This window comes from Osmerus eperlanus, chromosome 15 (genome assembly GCF_963692335.1).
Source record: "Osmerus eperlanus chromosome 15, fOsmEpe2.1, whole genome shotgun sequence".
In the NCBI taxonomy this organism is placed as follows: domain Eukaryota; kingdom Metazoa; phylum Chordata; class Actinopteri; order Osmeriformes; family Osmeridae; genus Osmerus; species Osmerus eperlanus.
Window position 1 is genome coordinate 15,054,200 of NC_085032.1, and position 18,894 is coordinate 15,073,093.

The 18,894-nt window shown below is 47.6% G+C and overlaps 1 long non-coding RNA gene across 1 annotated transcript in view; it reads right to left on the reverse strand.

The window, feature by feature from the left end:
* Positions 1 to 366: 366 nt before the first annotated feature.
* LOC134034783 (uncharacterized) overlaps positions 367 to 18,894 on the reverse strand; it is an 89,640-nt gene continuing 71,112 nt past the window's right edge. Inside the window, exon 2 of the long non-coding RNA XR_009932273.1 lies at positions 367 to 490. This is a non-coding gene — a long non-coding RNA (uncharacterized LOC134034783). The remainder of the gene's footprint in view (positions 491 to 18,894) is intronic.

Genomic DNA, 18,894 nt, shown 5'->3' on the forward strand with positions numbered 1-18,894 from the left:
CAAAGCAGCATTTCGATGAGATTGATGGATGGTCGCCTTCCATTGCTCTGAATCCAAGACACGAGGCTTAGGCCCACTGGATATGCTGTCTCTGATATTTTCCTTTACAGCAGAGAAATGTAAACGCTTTTATTTTCGGTAGTATTCTTCGGTTTCATCATAACGATCCAAACCTCATGATCACATTTCTGAAAACAAGTTCTAAGACCAATCTTTGGTAAAACAAAAAGAAAAAAGTGATGCCATCTTCTCCTATTTCATTGCCTTCACATTACAATTCCTCATCAGACATATTTTTAATTTGTCATTGTTTCTTTCTTTGCAGTCGTAGTGTAGGTGTGACATTTCAGTTTCCACAGCCGCTAATACATTTACATTTAGTCATTTAGCAGACGCTCTTATCCAGAGCGACTTACAGTAAGTACAGGGACATTCCCCCTGAGGCAAGTAGGGTGAAGTGCCTTGCCCAAGGACACAACGTCATTTTGCACTGCCGGGAATCGAACTGGCAACCTTCAGATTACTAGCCCGACTCCCTCACCGCTCAGCCACCCGACTCCCTAATAGTTGTCAACAATGCTATGTCCCACAACACACCCTTTAGATAACAGATCTGAAGCTCTGAGATCGAGCCCTTGTTGACATTCTTTCAGTCCCCCGTCACAAAGTGTGCAACAGCCTCAGGGTTGAACGACTCGCTGACACACATTCTTCCCAGTCACACGAGGAGCAACCCCCTGTGCTCAGTACATCTTGGTATGCAACATGTTCCAATCCGCCCAATTTCATTCTCCTCACAACAACGTGAAATTGGGGCCATTATTTTCAACTCTGTTATCATTTTGCAATTCAAACATTTAGTGCTTGTGCAATAACAAACAGATGAGAAAAATATGCTTGTTTATTACCTTGCAGACGCAAAATGAGATGATATTGAATTAGATTATGGGGAAAATTAGGTGTTTGCAACAGTAAGCAACTCAAGATGGTAAAAATCGAAGTGTAATGAACCCACTAAAGCTTATCCAGCCTGGTATCCGGGATAGCCACCTGATAAAGATTGTGGAGCCAAGGAAGACTGTACAGCCTCATGGATTATCTAGATGAGAAGAGGAGAGTAAGTAGGTTGAGATTCAGCAATTGTTTTGAAAGGGCCATTGACTGGAGTTCTGTGTACATTCACCACCTTGACTAGTGAAGAGTCAGACGCCCTATCCAACCCAGATGTGCCTGTGTGTGTTTGAAGGTGATGAAAGCTGTGTCCGTTTACGTGGCGAGGGAAAGTGAGGTCGAAAACTCCACAAAGACCACACAAGTCCAGTGATTTGTATTTTAATATGGTTTGCCTTTCTGTTTAGATTCGCCTGCAAGCCTGAAAAAAACTTGCTATACGGGTGAGGTAAAGTCCACCTGTTCAGTTTAGCACTTGGGTTTCGCAAGACTACCCCCTTTTGGAACAATAAATGCTAAACATTGCCCTTGTTGGGAAAGAAAATGAGATGTGGAGTTGCAGAAGTACGATCCTGATGGCATCTTTTAGAAAGAGCACCAAGAGGCAGCTGGTTTATGTCTTCTTTGTCGTCAAAGAAAGCACTCGAGCCAGCGCAGAGGTATAAATCTAACGCAGCGAGTGGTGGCTTTAACATATTCAGCTTCTACTCACAGAGACATTCCTGCCTAACCAGCGAGAAGTGTCTTGCCTAGGAGCTTGCGTTTACCCCCCGAACCACTCCAACATCTTATTTTGATTGCAGCAATTTTGGCTTTAACATGTGATGTCTGCCGCAAGTATTCCAACCATCCCAGGAATCTACTCCAATGGTTGTTTTCCCTCCAGTTTGTGTGTGTGTGTGTGTGACTGCAGGCTGCAGAGTGAAACGGGAGTTTCCCCTCCACATCTGTTCAACATAAGAGCTTGTTGACAGCGGCAGCTCTCCTCTCCGCTCTCTCCCTCACCATCCCTTCTATGGAGGCCCGGCTGCCTCGTCCGAGGGTAAACAGAGCGCAGCGGGCCTCCGTGCTGGCCCCTGCCTGGGTGTCTGCTGAAGGAGTCGGGCTTATGGCTGAGAGAAAGGTTGGGTAAGGGTTTCCGTGGGAATACGCCTGGGTTAGACCTTTACATAAACTGCTTGTAGTTACATAAATGTTTCGATTGCTGATCTCAGAGACCTGTTCTGTTAAAGAGGGGGAGAAAATGCATCGTTGGTGGTTATGATTGGAAAAAAGTTACCATTGCCCAAAATGGAGCAAATTATATTTGATTAATTTGACTGTCGTGGCAAAATATGATGTGTGTAATCGACAAAGAAGAAGCAAAGTAGCTTTCTAAGTAGGCATCTACTGTAAAGCAAGTCCAGATTCAGCAGCAGTAGGTTGGAAAGCCACTCATGCTTGTAATTGGGAAAAAGTCCATTTGGAGCATCACGGTTGTCCATTTGTTTTTTAAAAGGGGGAAGCGATCGATGCACAGCATTAAGCAGATCTGTGAGAGATCTAAATGGTTCCACCGCAACCACAATCTGTATTTCCTGTCCAGATACGTGCCTTTAATGATTGGCTTCAACCCAGACAGATAGAAGTAAGCTGTAAAGCCCATCAGAGTGACCAGATACGATACGACAGCAGCGGAGATTGACCTTTATGCAGTATCTCCCTCTGAACCACAGCCAGTCATGATCTTCCCCTGTCCTCTTGTAGTTAGCTAACTGATTTAACACCTGGTCAAATCTTAAAAAAAAATACAAATAATTGTTAGTTCTTTAAAAATACCTAATACCATGTTGATGACACAAAAAAAGACATGAACCCACACACTTTCACATACATTCATGCTGTCCATGCGCGCGCACACACACACACACACACTAAAATGTTATTATAGCAATGCCTCACACTGACTTTATGTTCTCGTGTTCTTGTGAATACTGTTAAGCTTTCACAGCTACAACGCTTCCAATAGATCTTTCCTGCCCTGCCCATGCACCTGTTCTGTTGCAGCATTGATCCAACCAGAGCACCTATTGACGTTTCATGTGAAAACACAGCGCAAGCTTCCGAATCCAAAACAGCCAGTTAAGGGAGTTGAAGAAGAGCAGAACTTTATCACGAGCCAAACATTACAAATCCAGCTCCGACGCAAGTCTCATTTCCAGGTAAATGAGCAGGTCGATGTTTCAATTGATTGGTCTATAATTAGGACCCCAGATGAGGTGACACACTTTGTGCTGTGACGCAGTCTGCTGGATGCAATGCAGTAGAGATCTGTCCAGCAAGAATTTTGGATTACAAAATCCTTCGCACAGAGCTTTACAGTCTTTTAAACACGGAAAGACAATAAAAAGCAAGTTGCACTCCAAAGGTTTTCTGAGGTTCTTCCATCACTCCATCGAATAATTTCAAGTGTGTGCGTGTGAGTGACTTGTGAAGTTCTATGTTGACACCAATTTGCACAGTTCTGTCAACACTTGTGGAGATGTTTCCACAATACAGCATTTTTATCCAATTAGGTTTCACACCTAATGCATCTTGTTAATACAGCCAGTCCGAATCCTTAGACACGATTGGTGGAAGACAGATGGAGAGGAAGTGATCAGGTATTTTGTATGCATGGTCTTTTGGTATTCATCTTATAGGCTATCCCTTGTCTCAGAGCAAGATTCACACTCTCACCTAACCTAGTCTCTTTGTTCTGTCTAAAAGTGCTCGTCTCCCACTGAAAGCAGCCACTGTTGCGGAGTCTTTGATGTCAGCCAGAAAGATGGCAGTAAGTTTTCACCTGTCAGCTTTCATGACTCCCCAAAGGAAGACTTTGAGCCGCTGTCTGTTAAATTGGGATTGATCGCAACAACAGAAGTCACACATCTGGCACCATGTAACATGGGCCGGGAAGGGGGAAAAAAGTTCATTTTTTTCTGACTGGCACACGGGGAACGTGTTACTGTTTGCCAGGAAAGCACCGGTCTTCGTTTGAAACTAAGTGATTAGATGCGACCACTAAAAGGAAGTTATTTCAGGTTTCATGTATCTGCGGCATGCTGTCCTGTCACAGAGATACTATGAACCCAAATACCCTAATGTGCCAGAGGAAATTCTAATTAAAAGCATATTTGGAAAGTTTCAGCGGGCTCCATCAGGGAATGTCCTCCTATGATTAAGAACTGTGGAAACAGCCATGTGGAGGAGAAATGCCCCCGTCCCACCCTCAATGACCTCAGACTCTCCTTGTGACAGACAAGCTTCTTCTGAAACTTTGGTTAATCACGTTGTGTTTCGTGAAATTTACGCCACCAACATGCTCTGCTGGTATCTCTCCCCACGTATCGACAACTCTGTAGCATCAAAGCCTTGGTTCTTGGGATGACAGCAAGCTCGTAACAGCTTTCTTCAATCTAAATCAGCGTCTCGCTCCCACCCTCTCCTTCTCTCTCCCCATCTCTCTTTCATACTCTCTCTGATAGAGTAAACAGACTGGCTCCAGTGTGCCACAATAAGACGATAAAAACAATAAAAATATTTGAAGAGAGATACAGGAAATGGTAGAGAACTAAAGAGAGAGAGAGGGAGAGAAACAGAGTGATAGATAATGAGAAAGACAGAAGGAAAAAGGAGAGAGGGCTAGATGGAGAGGGCTAGATAGAGAAGGCAAGATAGAGAGAGAGGACTAGATAGATGGAGAGAGATAGAGAAGGATAGAGAGACCATTAAAGAGAACCCCCCCTGTGGATACTATACTGTCAGCTCTGGGAACCCAGATGAAAGTGGTGCAGCCAGATACCAGAGCCCTTTGATCAAGCCTTTGTGTGATAAACATCGCACTGTGCCAACCGCGCTCACCGTGCCACTGTGCCAACTGCGCTCAGAAGGTGAAAGGCTTTGAGTGGGTTTCCAGAGCCCAGGACAGCAGGCGTCCGCCATGCCAACGAGCTGTCTGTCTGTCTGACTGTCTGTCTGACTCTCTGTCTGTCTCAGGCCTGCGCTCAAACACACGGCACAGACAAGCTCTTCTGAAGAGTGGAACTCGGCTCACCAACAGATTGTTCTTTTTCCTTCGCTGGAAGATCTTTTTTTTCTTTTTCTTTTTTTTCTTTTTCTTTTTGGGGGGGATTGAGAGGCTTGTTAAAGATGGCATCTTCAATCTTCATTCCTATAGGAGATCCCTGCTGAGAAGTAGGAGTCCTATTTGAACCAATAATCATCAAGCCTCCAAAAAAAGCAGAGGGAATGTGAACATGAATTTTTACATGCTGCTGTAATAATAATAATAATATAGCTGTTGAATATTTCATATCCACCACAGCTTTGAAATTGTGCAGGTCCACTGTGTGGGCTTTAACAAGAGAGAGGAGAAGGAGCTTGACTGATGCAGCCACGTACAGACCATTCTCTGTGTGGTGTTTTATCGAGAGGTAGAGAGAGACAGAGAGGTAGAGAGGTAGAGAGAGAGACAGAGAGAGACAGAGAGAGAGAGAGAGAGACAGAGAGAGAGACAGAGAGAGACAGAGAGAGAGAGAGTTAGTTTAAAAAAGCTAACTGGAGGAAGAATGCCATGCATGTGTGGGAAGTGGTTTTGGCCGGGTTTGAAATTAATGATCTCAACATGTGCTATAGTTGAGAATCATCAGAAAGTAAAGTGCAGACAAAAGCAGTAACAGACACGGAGGGGCCACAGATGGAAAAACATCTTGACAGAAAGACAGAAGCTGAGAGGGGAACTTTTACAAAGTTATTTTAAATGAAATGACAATTTAAAAGTTGGAAAATATGGCAGCAGGCTGTCTCTGCTTGATATCTAACATAGACTCGTCACAGAAACCACAACCAGTATTGTACACAGTGTGTGAACTTTGTTTTTCATTGAGAGAAAGAACAGTATTGATTTAATGTTAAGACATGCCAGTCTCCATGGAGACAAGTTCCAGTGGAGTGGTAAGAATTCAGACAAGCGTATGCTTTCAAAGCTTTTGACACCTGAAAACGACGTGCTAACACCCACGCATATGTAATGTCTCGAACTGATGCATATTTCATGTAGATGGGACAGTTATGAATATGTGGACCTTGGTCCATGGGGCGTGAAGTTACAGTGTGGACGTGTGTGAGGGAGAGAGGGAGGGAGAGAGGGAGAGAGAGGGGGGGAGAGGGGGGAGAGGGAGGGGGAGTGAGAGAGAATGTGTGTGTGTGTGTTTCCCCCCCTGGATATACCCCAGTCTCGTTGTTATCCTGGGTCAGAGTCATGCTGACTGGAACATCCTGTCAAATGTGGGAGATAGGCAGTTGAAATTCCAACAGACTATATAAAGATTTAAATGGTCTCCCAAGTAACAGAAAATTAAGGTCATGTTGGGGTCACATTCCAAAAAGTCAGTGTGTGTGTGTGTGTGTGTGTGTGTGTACATATATATGTGAGTGTCTATGTAAAACAGTGAATGAAAGACAGACATTTCGGACTCACGCGCCATTCAGTAAGTATAAAGTAGCACGGCCAATATTTGCGCTGCCGTGAATCCTATCAGCCATTACTAAAACAACTGAGTGACTGCTCTTAGACTGCAGAAGGGGTCTGGAGTGAGATATCACCGTGTGTGTCAAAGTGTGGACGAGGTTGTCTGGTGCTGTGGAGCGTGGCCAATGTTGTCGTCGCTCCCTGCCTCCCTGCCTCCCTGCCTCCCTGCCCGGTGAGAACATCGAGGGGATGACAGGAGGTGAGACGCATCTCCAGTCGGCATCAGATGTGGATCACTAGTCTCAATCACAGCCTTGGGAGGGAAGGACTACATAATGAGACAGGTCCTGTCTCTCTCTCTCTGCCTCCCTCGCTCGCTCCTTGGCTTTGTCTCTCTTTCTCTCCCTTTTTTCTCTCTCTCTCTCTCTCTCTATCTCTCTGAGGCCTGCCTAGCAAGCTCAACGCACTTCTGTCAATACCCTGCCAACAAGCCAGAAGGCCTAGACACAAAAAAAGAAGAGGGAGGGAGGGAGGGAGGGAGGGAGGGAGGGAGGGAGAGAAATCCAATTACTGCATTTACAGTCTTGCAACAATACAAAAAAGACAGTAAAAATATCATTTTTCTCAGCACTCACCCTATCAGTGGAGGGGGTTTTATCAATCGTGCCGTTGCTGTTTCATTAAAGCACCCAGACCACCCACATCCATTAATAATAATGCCATTTAGATCTAATCACATTATTAATCAATAAAAAAGAGCGCTGATCTGTTGATGTTATCATCACATTTGTTTCCTTATGATCCTAGATCCTTACTTGATCCTTATTTTAATCATCCCATCTAACTCAGTAACACTTCGGGAATGTCTGACATGACGTGCGCTATTAACTGTGTTTATTGTGGTCGTTTGATTACGTGCCACTGTATAGCACAGCATGTAATTTATTTGACTGTTGATGGCATTGTAAATCTGCCTGGGCGCAACAGAGTCTTCATCCTGCTTCCTGCGTGCCTCTATTGTCCACAGTGCCCTCTAGTGCGTCTCAAGGTTAAGCCTTTAGTCTGGCTCTTCTAGGCATTGGATCATGCTAGGCAAGCGGTTATGTGTTATTTTAATCTGGCAGATGTCAACAATGTGTCAGTCTATCCCCTAGGAGAAAAGCTGAACATAATTATCATTGCCGTTGATTTGTTCCTTGGATGTTTCTGCAGAATGAAACCTCTCTAGACAGTTCTTTAGTCTAAACTTTTTCAAAAGGTAAAGTTTGCCTAATGATTAGCCTCCAATCCACTAAACCTCAAACATTTTTAGATGAAAACCTCCCAAAGGAAAGCAAAGTTGTTTTTGGAATTGGGCATGTCCATTTTCCTCCTAGTTAGCGGTGTCTAAGTGTCTGTAAAACCCCAGGGTCAACCGGGGACAGAGCGAAGCACAGAGCTGGAAACTGACTCACGTCACCGCAGCATTTCTTTGCTTTTATGCTACGGAAAAGACGAGTTTGAAACCCAAACGTCCCGTTCCAATCAGACGCATTGGTCCCAGTCCAGATGCAGTCTTAAAATAACACCCTCTCTTAGCTTGACCGGGGCGAGGGACTAGCTCTGAGCTGTGTCTTCTACTGCCGTGGCGAAAATATCAAGGAAAATATTAGTCGAAACTCGCCGTTTGTGTGTAAATGAGATCAAGATGGATTAGGTGCTCTGGATTCTATTCTAGGCCCCGTGAACCTGGAGATTTCCCTCCCCTGCCGAAGCCGAGGCCCAGATGTGGTGGCTGGGCTGGGGAGAGCGGCCAGCCTGAATCTGATTTCCTCTGGTGAGCCCTGTAGGTAGAGGCATTAGAACGGATCACATCTCTTAGCTTAGATACCACTTGTAGGATCCGACGTGCATTACTGACGGTGAGAAATGGACTGTTTGAAACCCAATATGCCATTTCAGTCAGAAGACGAGGAGAAGTGGGAGGAAGGGGGTGTGTGGGGGGGGGGGCTGTGTGTGTGCGGGGGGGGCACGCTTTGCAGGGGTGTTTCCTGGAACTTCAAAGTGCATTCCCAGGCAAAAATACAGTTAAAAGCTTAGCAAAGTGAACTGAAACTACTTCCGTTTCGCACGCAAGTGAACAATCAAGATAATTTCTGCATGACCACTGCCTTTCAAAGTAAAGAAAGTCTGTGTTTCATCCACTGTGTACAAAGTTCTACCTTAAACCGACTAACTTCTGGACCGCGGCTCTTCCATTCAGTCTTAGATGTACTTTACCACAACAAAAAGGATCTTTCAAGGTCACTGTAAAAGCATGTGTAATATGAACAGCATACCCGTGGATTGGGTTCTTAAGCAGTCTGGTGGTGTGATGTAACTCTCCATTCAAGCACCGAGACAGGAGGTCAAATTCGTACAGCGAGGGGATGCTGCGAGCCCGGCCCTGTACCTTTCCTTATCAACGTCCTTGCCGACGATAGAATAGAGCTTTTGTAAGGGATGTTTAATTCAAGGTCCCTGTATTTGCATGTGGAAATGAATTGCCTCTGAGTTATTTTAGCAGAGAAAGTTTTCACTAATTGCTCGAATTCAGGAGAGTCTGAGGGGAATCTGGGGAGTGTGTGCAGTGTCGAGCACGAAGGATGGAGATAAATGATACCTACAAGAGGTGGTGGTCAGAATAAAGAACATAGTAGTACCACTAGTATCCCTCCATCCTGCCACCCACTCAAACTCCAGCCCTCCATCCTGCCCTCCCCCTCCCCTCCTCTGAAAATCCTTCCTCTTCCTCTATGTAGGATGGTTTGTGTGTGTGTGTGTGTGTGTGTGTGTGTGTGGTGGGGCTTCCTGTCTGCATCCATATGGGTTTGGTGTGTGTGTGTGTGTGTGTGTGGGCAGCTGTTCCCTGCATGGCCAGCTGGCAGTACTAACCCTTGTTACAGCGAGCCTAGCAGACACACACCTCCACACATGTCCTGAGGTCTAAATATGGATCCAGGGGTTTAGTTCCTGTAGGACTGACCCACTCCGCTGGACGAGGAGGGGGGTTTAGTTCCTGTAGGACTGACCCACTCTGCTGGACGGGGAGGGGGGTTTAGTTCCTGTAGGACTGACCCACTCTGCTGGATGGGGAGGGGGGTTTGGCGTGTCTTGTGGAGGGTGCTGTGGGAGTCCTCCACAGACAATGTGGTAAGCCCAGTATCTAAGTGTTGACCCTCCAGGAGCATGACAAAGGTTAATGTATGCACTGCATCATACATACCTGTGCACTTCAGCTGGGTCATCTAATGGGTCATCTTCAATCCTTTGAGACCAAACAGGAAGATGGCTTATGTGTTTTATTTTTTTATTTTACTATCACACAGATACATAGGCAGTGCTGTGTTATACCAGCACAATGTACTGTATACATTTTATGGCCTTCTGTCTTGAATCCTGTTATTGAGTTATTTATATAACAGTTATGGCAAACCAGCCTTTAACTTCCCAGGCCTTGCCAGTGGCTGTGCCCATGGGCCTGGCTGTCTGGAGTCCATCCCTCTGGAGGGAGTGTGTATGAACAGTCAGTATTAGATCACATGTACTTTATACACATGCCCTTTTTAAGACTCTCCTACTAGACTTATCTCTCAAATTCAAACACAGACACACACACACACACCGTTTGATAGGTCGTTTGTTATCTTCGCGACTGGTTAAACGCCCTTTCTATCGTTTTGACACAAACCCATTTGATGGAAGCCTACGTGCATGTGTAATGGTTTAATGGGCAGTGAGCAAGTGAAATAGTGACGTGATCCCTGCTTTTCAAGGCCACTTATCCCCTGACCCCTGGACTCGGAGGTTAATGACGGCATTAGGATTCTGTTGAGGCTTGCCTGACCTGTCTTTCCCAGCAGTGCCAGGTCACCTTTCCCACTGAGTAAGCTTGTTGCCTGTGGGCGACGTGTGTGTGTGAGTGAGTGAGGGAGTATGTGTGTGTTTGTGTGTGTGTGCTGCTTGGTCCTGGAAGTGTTGGGTGATACTGGCAGGCTGAGTCATAGGCTGGGGCTGTGGGGGGGAGGGGGAGGGGCTAGTGAATGCTACACCAGAGGGGACGGGACCTGTGACTCACTGGGAGTGCCACCCCTCTCGTCTAAAACCAGCTGTGTGACTGCTGAGACGATGGCATTCCCCCTGAGGCCTCTGGCCTGGTCCTGGCCTGGTCCTGTTCTGGTCCTGGTCCTGTTCTGGTCTGGCCTGGTTCTGGTCCTGGTCTGTTCTGGTCCTGGCCTGGTCTGTTCTGGTCCTGTTCTAGTCCTGGCCTGGTCCTGTTCTGGTCCTGGTCCTGTTCTAGTCTGTCCTGGTCTGTTCTGGTCCTGGCCTGGTCTATTCTGGTCCTGGTCCTGTTCTGGTCCTGGTCCTGGCCTGGCCTGGCCTGGCCTACGATCGTCCAAATAAATGGTTAGTTAGCAGCAGCCAAGCCAGAGAGGGACAGTCCGTATTGACTCTGTGTTATTCTGGTAGCAGGAAGTGAAGTGAAAATGCTAGCCCTGATGGAAACACTAGGCTTAGGGCTGCTGCCCTCTGTAATTTCCAAGCTGTAATTGCTTATATTTGTGTGTGTGTTCCTTTCTACCAGTAGAGGACTAAAGTTATGTAACGACGGCGGGAGTTTCGCTGCTGAACGCCCTCCTAGGGCCCAACGTCAGTTTCTTTAATTTAATTTTCTTATTTCCATATGATTCATTTCCATTTTCAATTAGATTCAAATGCGTTTGCATAATACGCAGTGTAGGGTTGGGAGAAATATGGCTTTGCCTGCCACGGCAGTGCCTCCATATTTACTACACAGCACACAGATGGTGACAGGTCCGAGCAACCTTCATAAATAACCACATTAGCAGACCAGTAGCATTCAGAGAATGACCACATGATGATTAGGCCTCTCGGATGGCATTCCTCTCCCAGCTCGTCCGGGGAGGCGTCGGAAAACACCACAGCATGACGTGCAGAGGTGCCACTTGTCACCTTTAGGGGAAAGAACGAAAACGGCGACTCAAAACACCTCCCCCCTTTCCGGCGGTTGTCACCCTCGGGTGACTGTTGCCTCGCCGACCTGACACCCCGGTGGTGGGGAGGGAGGGGTGTTTTGGGGGAGGAGGGCTGTTGGTTGGGCCACACCCCCAGCTGTGGGAGGACACCCCCGCACCAGAGAGGCGGAGCGTGTTTGGCACCTGCGTGCCAGGTCTGACAGAGGCCCAACACCTCCATGCCGGTGCAGAGGAATGTTCCAGAAATAGCTTGGTCACTGTGACGTTGACCTCACTGCTACTTACCAACTGTAGATTCCTACGCTGAAATTTAGAATTCTAGACCCGTATTTTATTTATTTACACATTTTTATTCCACTCAAATGATTTCATTAGTCAGGCTCACTCAGTAATTCACACTGATTCATTCCTGATGAGAAGCTTCATCTGACACATTCACAGCAAGGACACCGTACATGCTGTAACCGTAGAAATGATATCCATGAAGGTGAAGGGACACAAAGCCAAAAATAGTAATAGTGAAAGCAGACGTCTGGAAACGTTTTGCCTGGGATAAACCACCAGTTCAGTTTACTGCCCCCTCCACCTGCCCCCCTGCAAACGAGACTGTGTTCAAGGGGGGGAGTAGGGTGAGGGGGGGGGGGGAGTGAGGGAAGGGAGGGGTGAGAGGGGGGAGTGAGGGAGGGAGGGGAGGGGGGGGGGGGGGGTACAGACTGAACTCCTACTCCGGTTCAGACAGCTGGTGAGAAGATTCTCCTGTAGTCTGCAGAAGATGAGGAGTTCCTGAGCTTTCAGAAAGAGGAATTTCTTTGTTTCTTGTCACGCAGGAGGGCACCTCTGGCATGCCTCCAGGACATCTTGCATCTGTAGAGAGTTCACCTTAGAGAGTTCACTTACAGCACAGTGTGGGTTTGGCCAGCCTAGTCTAGCCCACACTGTAAGGAAACCTTTCAAGACGTGAGTGGAAACTGTTTCTGGTGCAGTGTTCTGCATACTAAACTCTCACCCACCTGTAAATAACAGCCATTCCTTGCCTGTCATTCAGCCCTGATTAAACCATTTCACACTGCCAAAGCGCTATGAAATTAAAAGCACACAAAGTTACCTTAAAACAGCAGGCCGGGTGCGACACTGGTGTCTAAATGCCCCGATAATAGATTCAAGGCATGCAGTGACAGAGAGACATGTTTAGAGGAACAATGCTGGGAAGACAGCAGCATATGTGGTGTTTAGATTTATGCACAGCTTTAAAAACCTGGCAACCCGCCTCGGCCTGTCAGCTCATTGCTTATGGCTAATGATGCTGTGTAAAGGAGGGGTGTAGAGTCATTCAGAAAGGATGGGACAATTTGTATGGGATTGATGCATGCCCTGCACTGCGGTGGTAGGCACTGAGCAACACAGAGGGCCTGTTGGAGCCGAGTCTCACACGGAAGAGACTGTGTGGTAAAGGAGACCGGTGGAGATCTCACTTATGGCTCTCCACCGCCGAGAGGTGAGCGTCCGACACATCCGGCTCAGGTGGGTTTAAGGGGAAACGTGTTGGGATTTATAGGAATTCCTTTTATACGATCGTAACTCGGATTTCGGACTGTTGCAACGTCAGCGTTGTCGACGGACACGAGTATGGAACATTGTTAAACATTTAGTCATTTAGCAGACTTACAGTAAGTACAGGGACATTCTCCCCGAGGCAAGTAGGGTGAAGTGCCTTGCCCAAGGACACAACGTCATTTGACACAGCCGGGAATCGAACCAACAACCTTCTGATTAATAGCCCGACTCCCTAACCGCTCAGCCATCTGACCCCCCCCTAAACGACGCAAGAAGAGAAGTTCAGTTCTCACCACTGAACACGGAGAGAAACCCCCTCCTGTTCACGAGTGCTCCGCGAGCTGGAAGTCTTCCTTCTGCTTCCTTGACTTTGGCCGAACCTCCTGCAGACTAGGCAGGCCGGGAAGCAGCTCCGCAAATCCAATTAAGATACTGTGTGAAACACTAGCTGATTCCATAAGGGTGTATCAACATTGACAGCTGCCAATACAATGAACGGTGTCTGCATCATGGGCGGGAGTGGATCGTACATCCCTGTCATCCGCCCCCGGGACGGAGGAGGCTCAAGGCCACGGGCAAACCCTGAAAGTCACGGACGAGGGGAAAGTCACGATGAATACACATGAAACCTAGAGCGCCGTGAGAAGTGTGTCTGCGGGAGCTGCGCCAACGTCTCTGACGTAGGTGTTCGATTGCGCGGCCGTCTAGACGCCCAAAGGCCACAAACCAGATGCAAAACCGAACCCGTCTGTGGAGATAATGCAGCCTGCCGCCTGGACTCACCCTGAGGAGGAGCCGTCTGAGTCCCCTCCCCCCCTCTCTCTCACCCCCGGATGGAAGGATCAGAAGTTTTTACATATCTCCTGACCTGTCCGTCTGCCTCTACCCCCCCCCCCCCACCCCCCCTTGGGGGGTCACAGAGGACGAGGGCTTAACCGAACCGCACGCACTCTGTCTGGGAAAACGTCTCTCCAGGTAATTTTCCATCCCAGGTGAATTCCAAGGCTTAAAGCGGACGCTTTGAATTCAGCCGTGGTTCCGCTGAGAACAATCGGGGAACATGGTCGGCTGATTATGAATGCAGAGGGAAGAGCATTCTCATTCATGTATGCGACTCAGTGTGCTGTGCTGCTTTTATTCATATCATGAGCCGTACGCACCTCCAAGTACGAAATCAGAAAAATCCGCAAAGATCTATACCACCCGCTGACACACTCACAAGTACACACACACACGCATATAGTATATATTTCCGTTCAGGTAAAGCATTGAGTTGAGCCCAGATGACACAAACCCAACTGATTTGAATAATGCATGATAAGCATGACATGTGAGTAGAACATGCCTTAGAATGAAGGTAAATCTCATGGTCAAAGGCTGTAAAGATCCTCTTTTCCCCTCAATGCCTGGTAACAACTGCTTGTGCTCAAATCAACGACTGTATAACTGTGAACGGCAGATTACCACGCACTATGAGGTGTTTTCCTGCTGGATAAACTGGACCGATATAATCTGTAGTTTGGGGGTCAGAAGTTAATGAAATTCCTCTGTTCGGTTAAATAGTCATTTTGGTAATATACTGCTGCCGACGTAAGTCTGCCATAAATCATGGTAATTTAATAAATGTAAGAATAATGATGAGATATCAGCTGGGGATGTTTGGTCACTGTCCTCATGCAGTTTCATAGTTAGAGTGTAAAACAGGAAAACGTCACATAGCATTTGAATTGAAATACATCACAGACAATTGGGTCAAACCGCCTACCTGCAGAGTAGACTCCGAATCCCATCTCTCTCTCTTTCTCCCCCCCTCTCTACCTCTCTCTCTTTCCCCCCCCTCTCTACTTCTCTCTCTCTCTTTCTCCCCCCCTCTCTACTTCTCTCTCTCTCTCTCTCTCTCTCTCGGAAGTTTGCAAAGAATCTGACTGTTTAAGCAAATGCTTTTTCGGGGGCTCAGTGAAACGAGACCCATTAAAGAAGAGGTCTGCCAGAGATATCTGCCTCATCATGATGACGTACAAGTCAAACGGTAGATTTATAAAAACATCACTCTGCTGCAAGTGTGAGGGAGAGTGAGGGGAAATATGGTGTCATTGTGAATCCTAGCAGTTGATCTAATCGTGTTTGTGAATCTGCATTACTGTTTTACAAAGATGACTCACATCTACAAACTATATCAGGTGCAAACAGGGATATTTTTAACCCTAAAACATATTGAACTGTTGGGTTTTACATTTTAAAACATTTCTAAGAAGGAACACAAGAGAAATTAAATTACTGGCAAAACCTGCGAAGGGTGACTTGTCATGTTGTACATACAAACATGAAATGGACTGAGTTTTTTCCATCTTCCTGTTTCACTGGCTGGCATTCATTCTTATGGCAGAGTGCCCCCTAGTGGAGACCAAACTGAACTTGTTCATGAGATGTGAGAGATATCTGTTGTGTTGCCTTGCAGCTTAGATAACAAAACGAAGAGTAAGATTGTTGGAATGGTAAACTAGGTGTCACTGAAAATAAAAGTTGGTGTGTATTTGACCAGCATTCTGTCTTATCCTCTCTCAGTCAAAAAGAAAGATGTTGCCATTGGGAACAGTGAGCTATGTCACTGGTTTTGGAGCCAGTGGATAGACAACATCCTGAAAATCAATGACATTAATTTGACTTCCAGCTTCAAAATGCCGCTGAGTAAAAATCTTTCTCTTTTTTTTTTATCGGTGCCCTATCAAAACCACTAATTCTTCATGACATTTTCCAGCAATTTCTCTCAGTATGTAAATGTGAACCAAATCTGATTTACACAAATGTCCTTCATGAGTTAAATGGAAGCCAAGCCTTTTTTGTGTATCTGTTCTCGGAGTAGTTTGCCAGCGCGCTGAGAATTCAAACAGCACCTGTGTTTGTTAGATAAGCTATGAAGATTGAAGTGTCTATGCTAAGTCTCTGTCTGTGTGTGTATGTGTATACATTGTCAGGACAGTAACAGAAAGGCAGAGCTTGTGACTCCAGGTACCTGCTTGGCCTCTGGCAGGTACAGCTTCTGTACAGCCTCTGGCCTTAGCTGAGCTCCAGGGCTTGTGCTGCACTACAGCTGTGTGCTTGTACGGCTGCTGGGGCCTGTCACACCGCATGTGCTGAGATCAGAAGAGGAGGACAGGAGGAGGAGGACAGGACAGGAGGAGGAGGAGGACAGGAAGTGGAGGACAGGACAGGAGGAGGAGGAGGACAAGAGGACAGGAAGTGGAGGACAGGACAGGAGGAGGAGGACAGGAGGAGAAGGACAGGAGGTGGAAGACAGGAGGAGGACAGGAGGGGGAGGAGGACAGGAAGAGGAGGAGGAGGACAGGAGGAGGAGGAGGACAGGAGGAGGAGGACAGGAGGAGGAGGAGGAGGACAGGAGGTGGAAGACAGGAGGAGGACAGGAGGGGGAGGAGGACAGGAGGAAGAGGAGGACAGGAGGAAGAGGACAGGAGGAGGAGGAGGACAGGAGGAGGAGGACAGGGGGAGGACAGGAGGAGGCGAAGGACAGGAGGAGAAGGACAGGAGGAGAAGGACAGGAGGAGAAGGACAGGAGGTGGAGGACAGGAGGTGGAGGACAGGAGGTGGAGGACAGGAGGTGGAGGACAGGAGGAGGAGGACAGGAGGAGGAGGACAGGAGGAGGAGGACAGGAGGAGGAGGACAGGAGGAGAAGGACAGGAGGTGGAGGACAGGAGGAGGAGAAGGACAGGAGGAGGAGGACAGGAGGTAGAGGACAGGAGGAGGAGGACAGGAGGAGAAGGGGTCTTCAAGAGGAAAGGAAGAGGAGGAAGCAGACAGAACTACCAGAGCTCTGGGCTCTTCCCAACTTTCCAGAGCAGCGGAATCTGTTAGTCACAAGTTCCCCCATGTGACACACACAGTGTGGTGCACACACACACACACACACACACAGTGTTTGTGGGGAAACACAAACAAACACAAGTACACACATGCACTTTCCTTCTCTCTGTCTTCGTCTCCCCCCCCCCCCCCCACACACACACACACACCCGCACACACACACATATACGTCCCACGGGGCACCAAGACTCCCCTCTCTGAGATACAGAGCTGGTCAGCGTTCGGAGAGGGCAGAGGCGCTGAGCGTTTTGCAGAGCGGAGATGATGAAAGTGGAGCCTAAGAGCTGCACTTTCTGGGAGAGGATGTTTTAACAAGCTTGGGGATCCCAAGCCTCCTGTCAGCTCGGCTCTGCTCAGCCCGGCTCTGCTCAGCCCGGCTCTGCTCAGCCCGGCCCGGCTCTGCTCAGCTTGGCTCTGCTCAGCCCGGCTCTGCTCAGCCCGGCTCTGCTCAGCCCGGCTCTGCTCAGCTTGGCTCTGCTCAGCCCGGCTCTGCTCAGCTCAGCTCAGCTCTGCTCAGCCCGGCTCTGCTCAGCTCTGCTCAGCTCAGCTCAGCTCTGCTCAGCTCAGCTCTGCTCAGCTCAGCTCTGCTCAGCTCGGCTCTGCTCAGCCCGGCTCTGCTCAGCCCGGCTCTGCTCAGCCCAGCTCTGCTCAGCTCAGCCCGGCTCTGCGGAGCGTTGCCTGCTGAACAGAGGCAAAAGTGGCTTTCAGTCAACATCACACAACCACATTCAGCCTCTGTGTCTCAGTGGAGGAGGATTTGAAAAGGGCCACAGCTAATTAGTGGAATGTGATAACATTTTGACAGAGACCTTCATGTCTCCTCATTATGTTTGCCTTTCAATATATTATTATTTGTCTGTTTTTTAAAAACATTTTCTAATAGATGTTCCATTAGCCACCAGAGGAGGGCAGCCTGTTTCAGTGTTTGAGGATGCGTGTACTTCCAGGAAAAAAAAATCCATGCACATGTGGCAATGCTATATGGCACATTTGACCTCAATATCCACACAATGCACATTTAACATTGGTTGGTTCAATCAATGTGATACAGACTGTCAAATACATATTAAATTGAAGGAGGTTGTATTTTTAACCTATGACTAATGTAAAAGTAATTAGGAGTTCAATGTCTTCATTGTCATCTGTCTCACTAACCACTCTGACAAATATGAAGTCTTGACCTGTTGGCACTGTGCGTGAACTGAGAAATTGAGAGGACCTTGTGTCTCTCTTGTTCTGCCAACAACCTCTGTCACAGTCTCTGATTAGCCCACAAGCAGCCCATAATATAGTTATTGAATTTTCCTTGCTGTTGCTGGACTGTGTAAGTGTCCCATTGTGGTTGCTGAGGTCACGCTGTTTATAAATCTGGAGCTGGACCAGCTGTGTGTTCATGGGTTCACGGTTTATTTTCTTCATTTAAAGTGGTGCTGGGTTCCACATGTCAAAACCCCAGTTTATTAGTGATACTGACCCGTGGGCACGCTCGAGATCTCATCTCTCTTGCTCACTCTCTCTCCTCTCTTTACTCTCTCACTCACTCTCTCACTCTATATCTCTCTCTCCTCTCTCTCCTCACTCTATTTCTGTCTCATTCTTACCTTCCCTCTCTCTCCCCCTGTTTCTTCTTCTTTGTTTTTTTACTTTCCATCAGCTCCCTCTCTCCTCCTTCCCCTTTTCCCCCCCTGACCCTCTATCCTCCAGACACCAGTGACGGCCATTAGGGCTCTCTATCCTCCAGACACCAGTGACGGCCATTAGGGCTCTCATTAGAGCCAGAGGATGGTGGTGGCTGTGACAGAAGCTGGGGCCGAAGCAGACCCCCCCCCCTCCCTCTGTTGCCTCCACCTACTCTCTCTCTCTCTCTCTCTCTCTCTCTCTCTCTCTCTCTCTCTCTCTCTCTCTCTCTCTCTCTCTCTCTCTCTCTTGCATTCTATCTCTCCCTACCCTCCATTCTCTCCCTTCTTGTTCTCTCCCCTCTTCCTCACCTCCCTCCCTCCTCC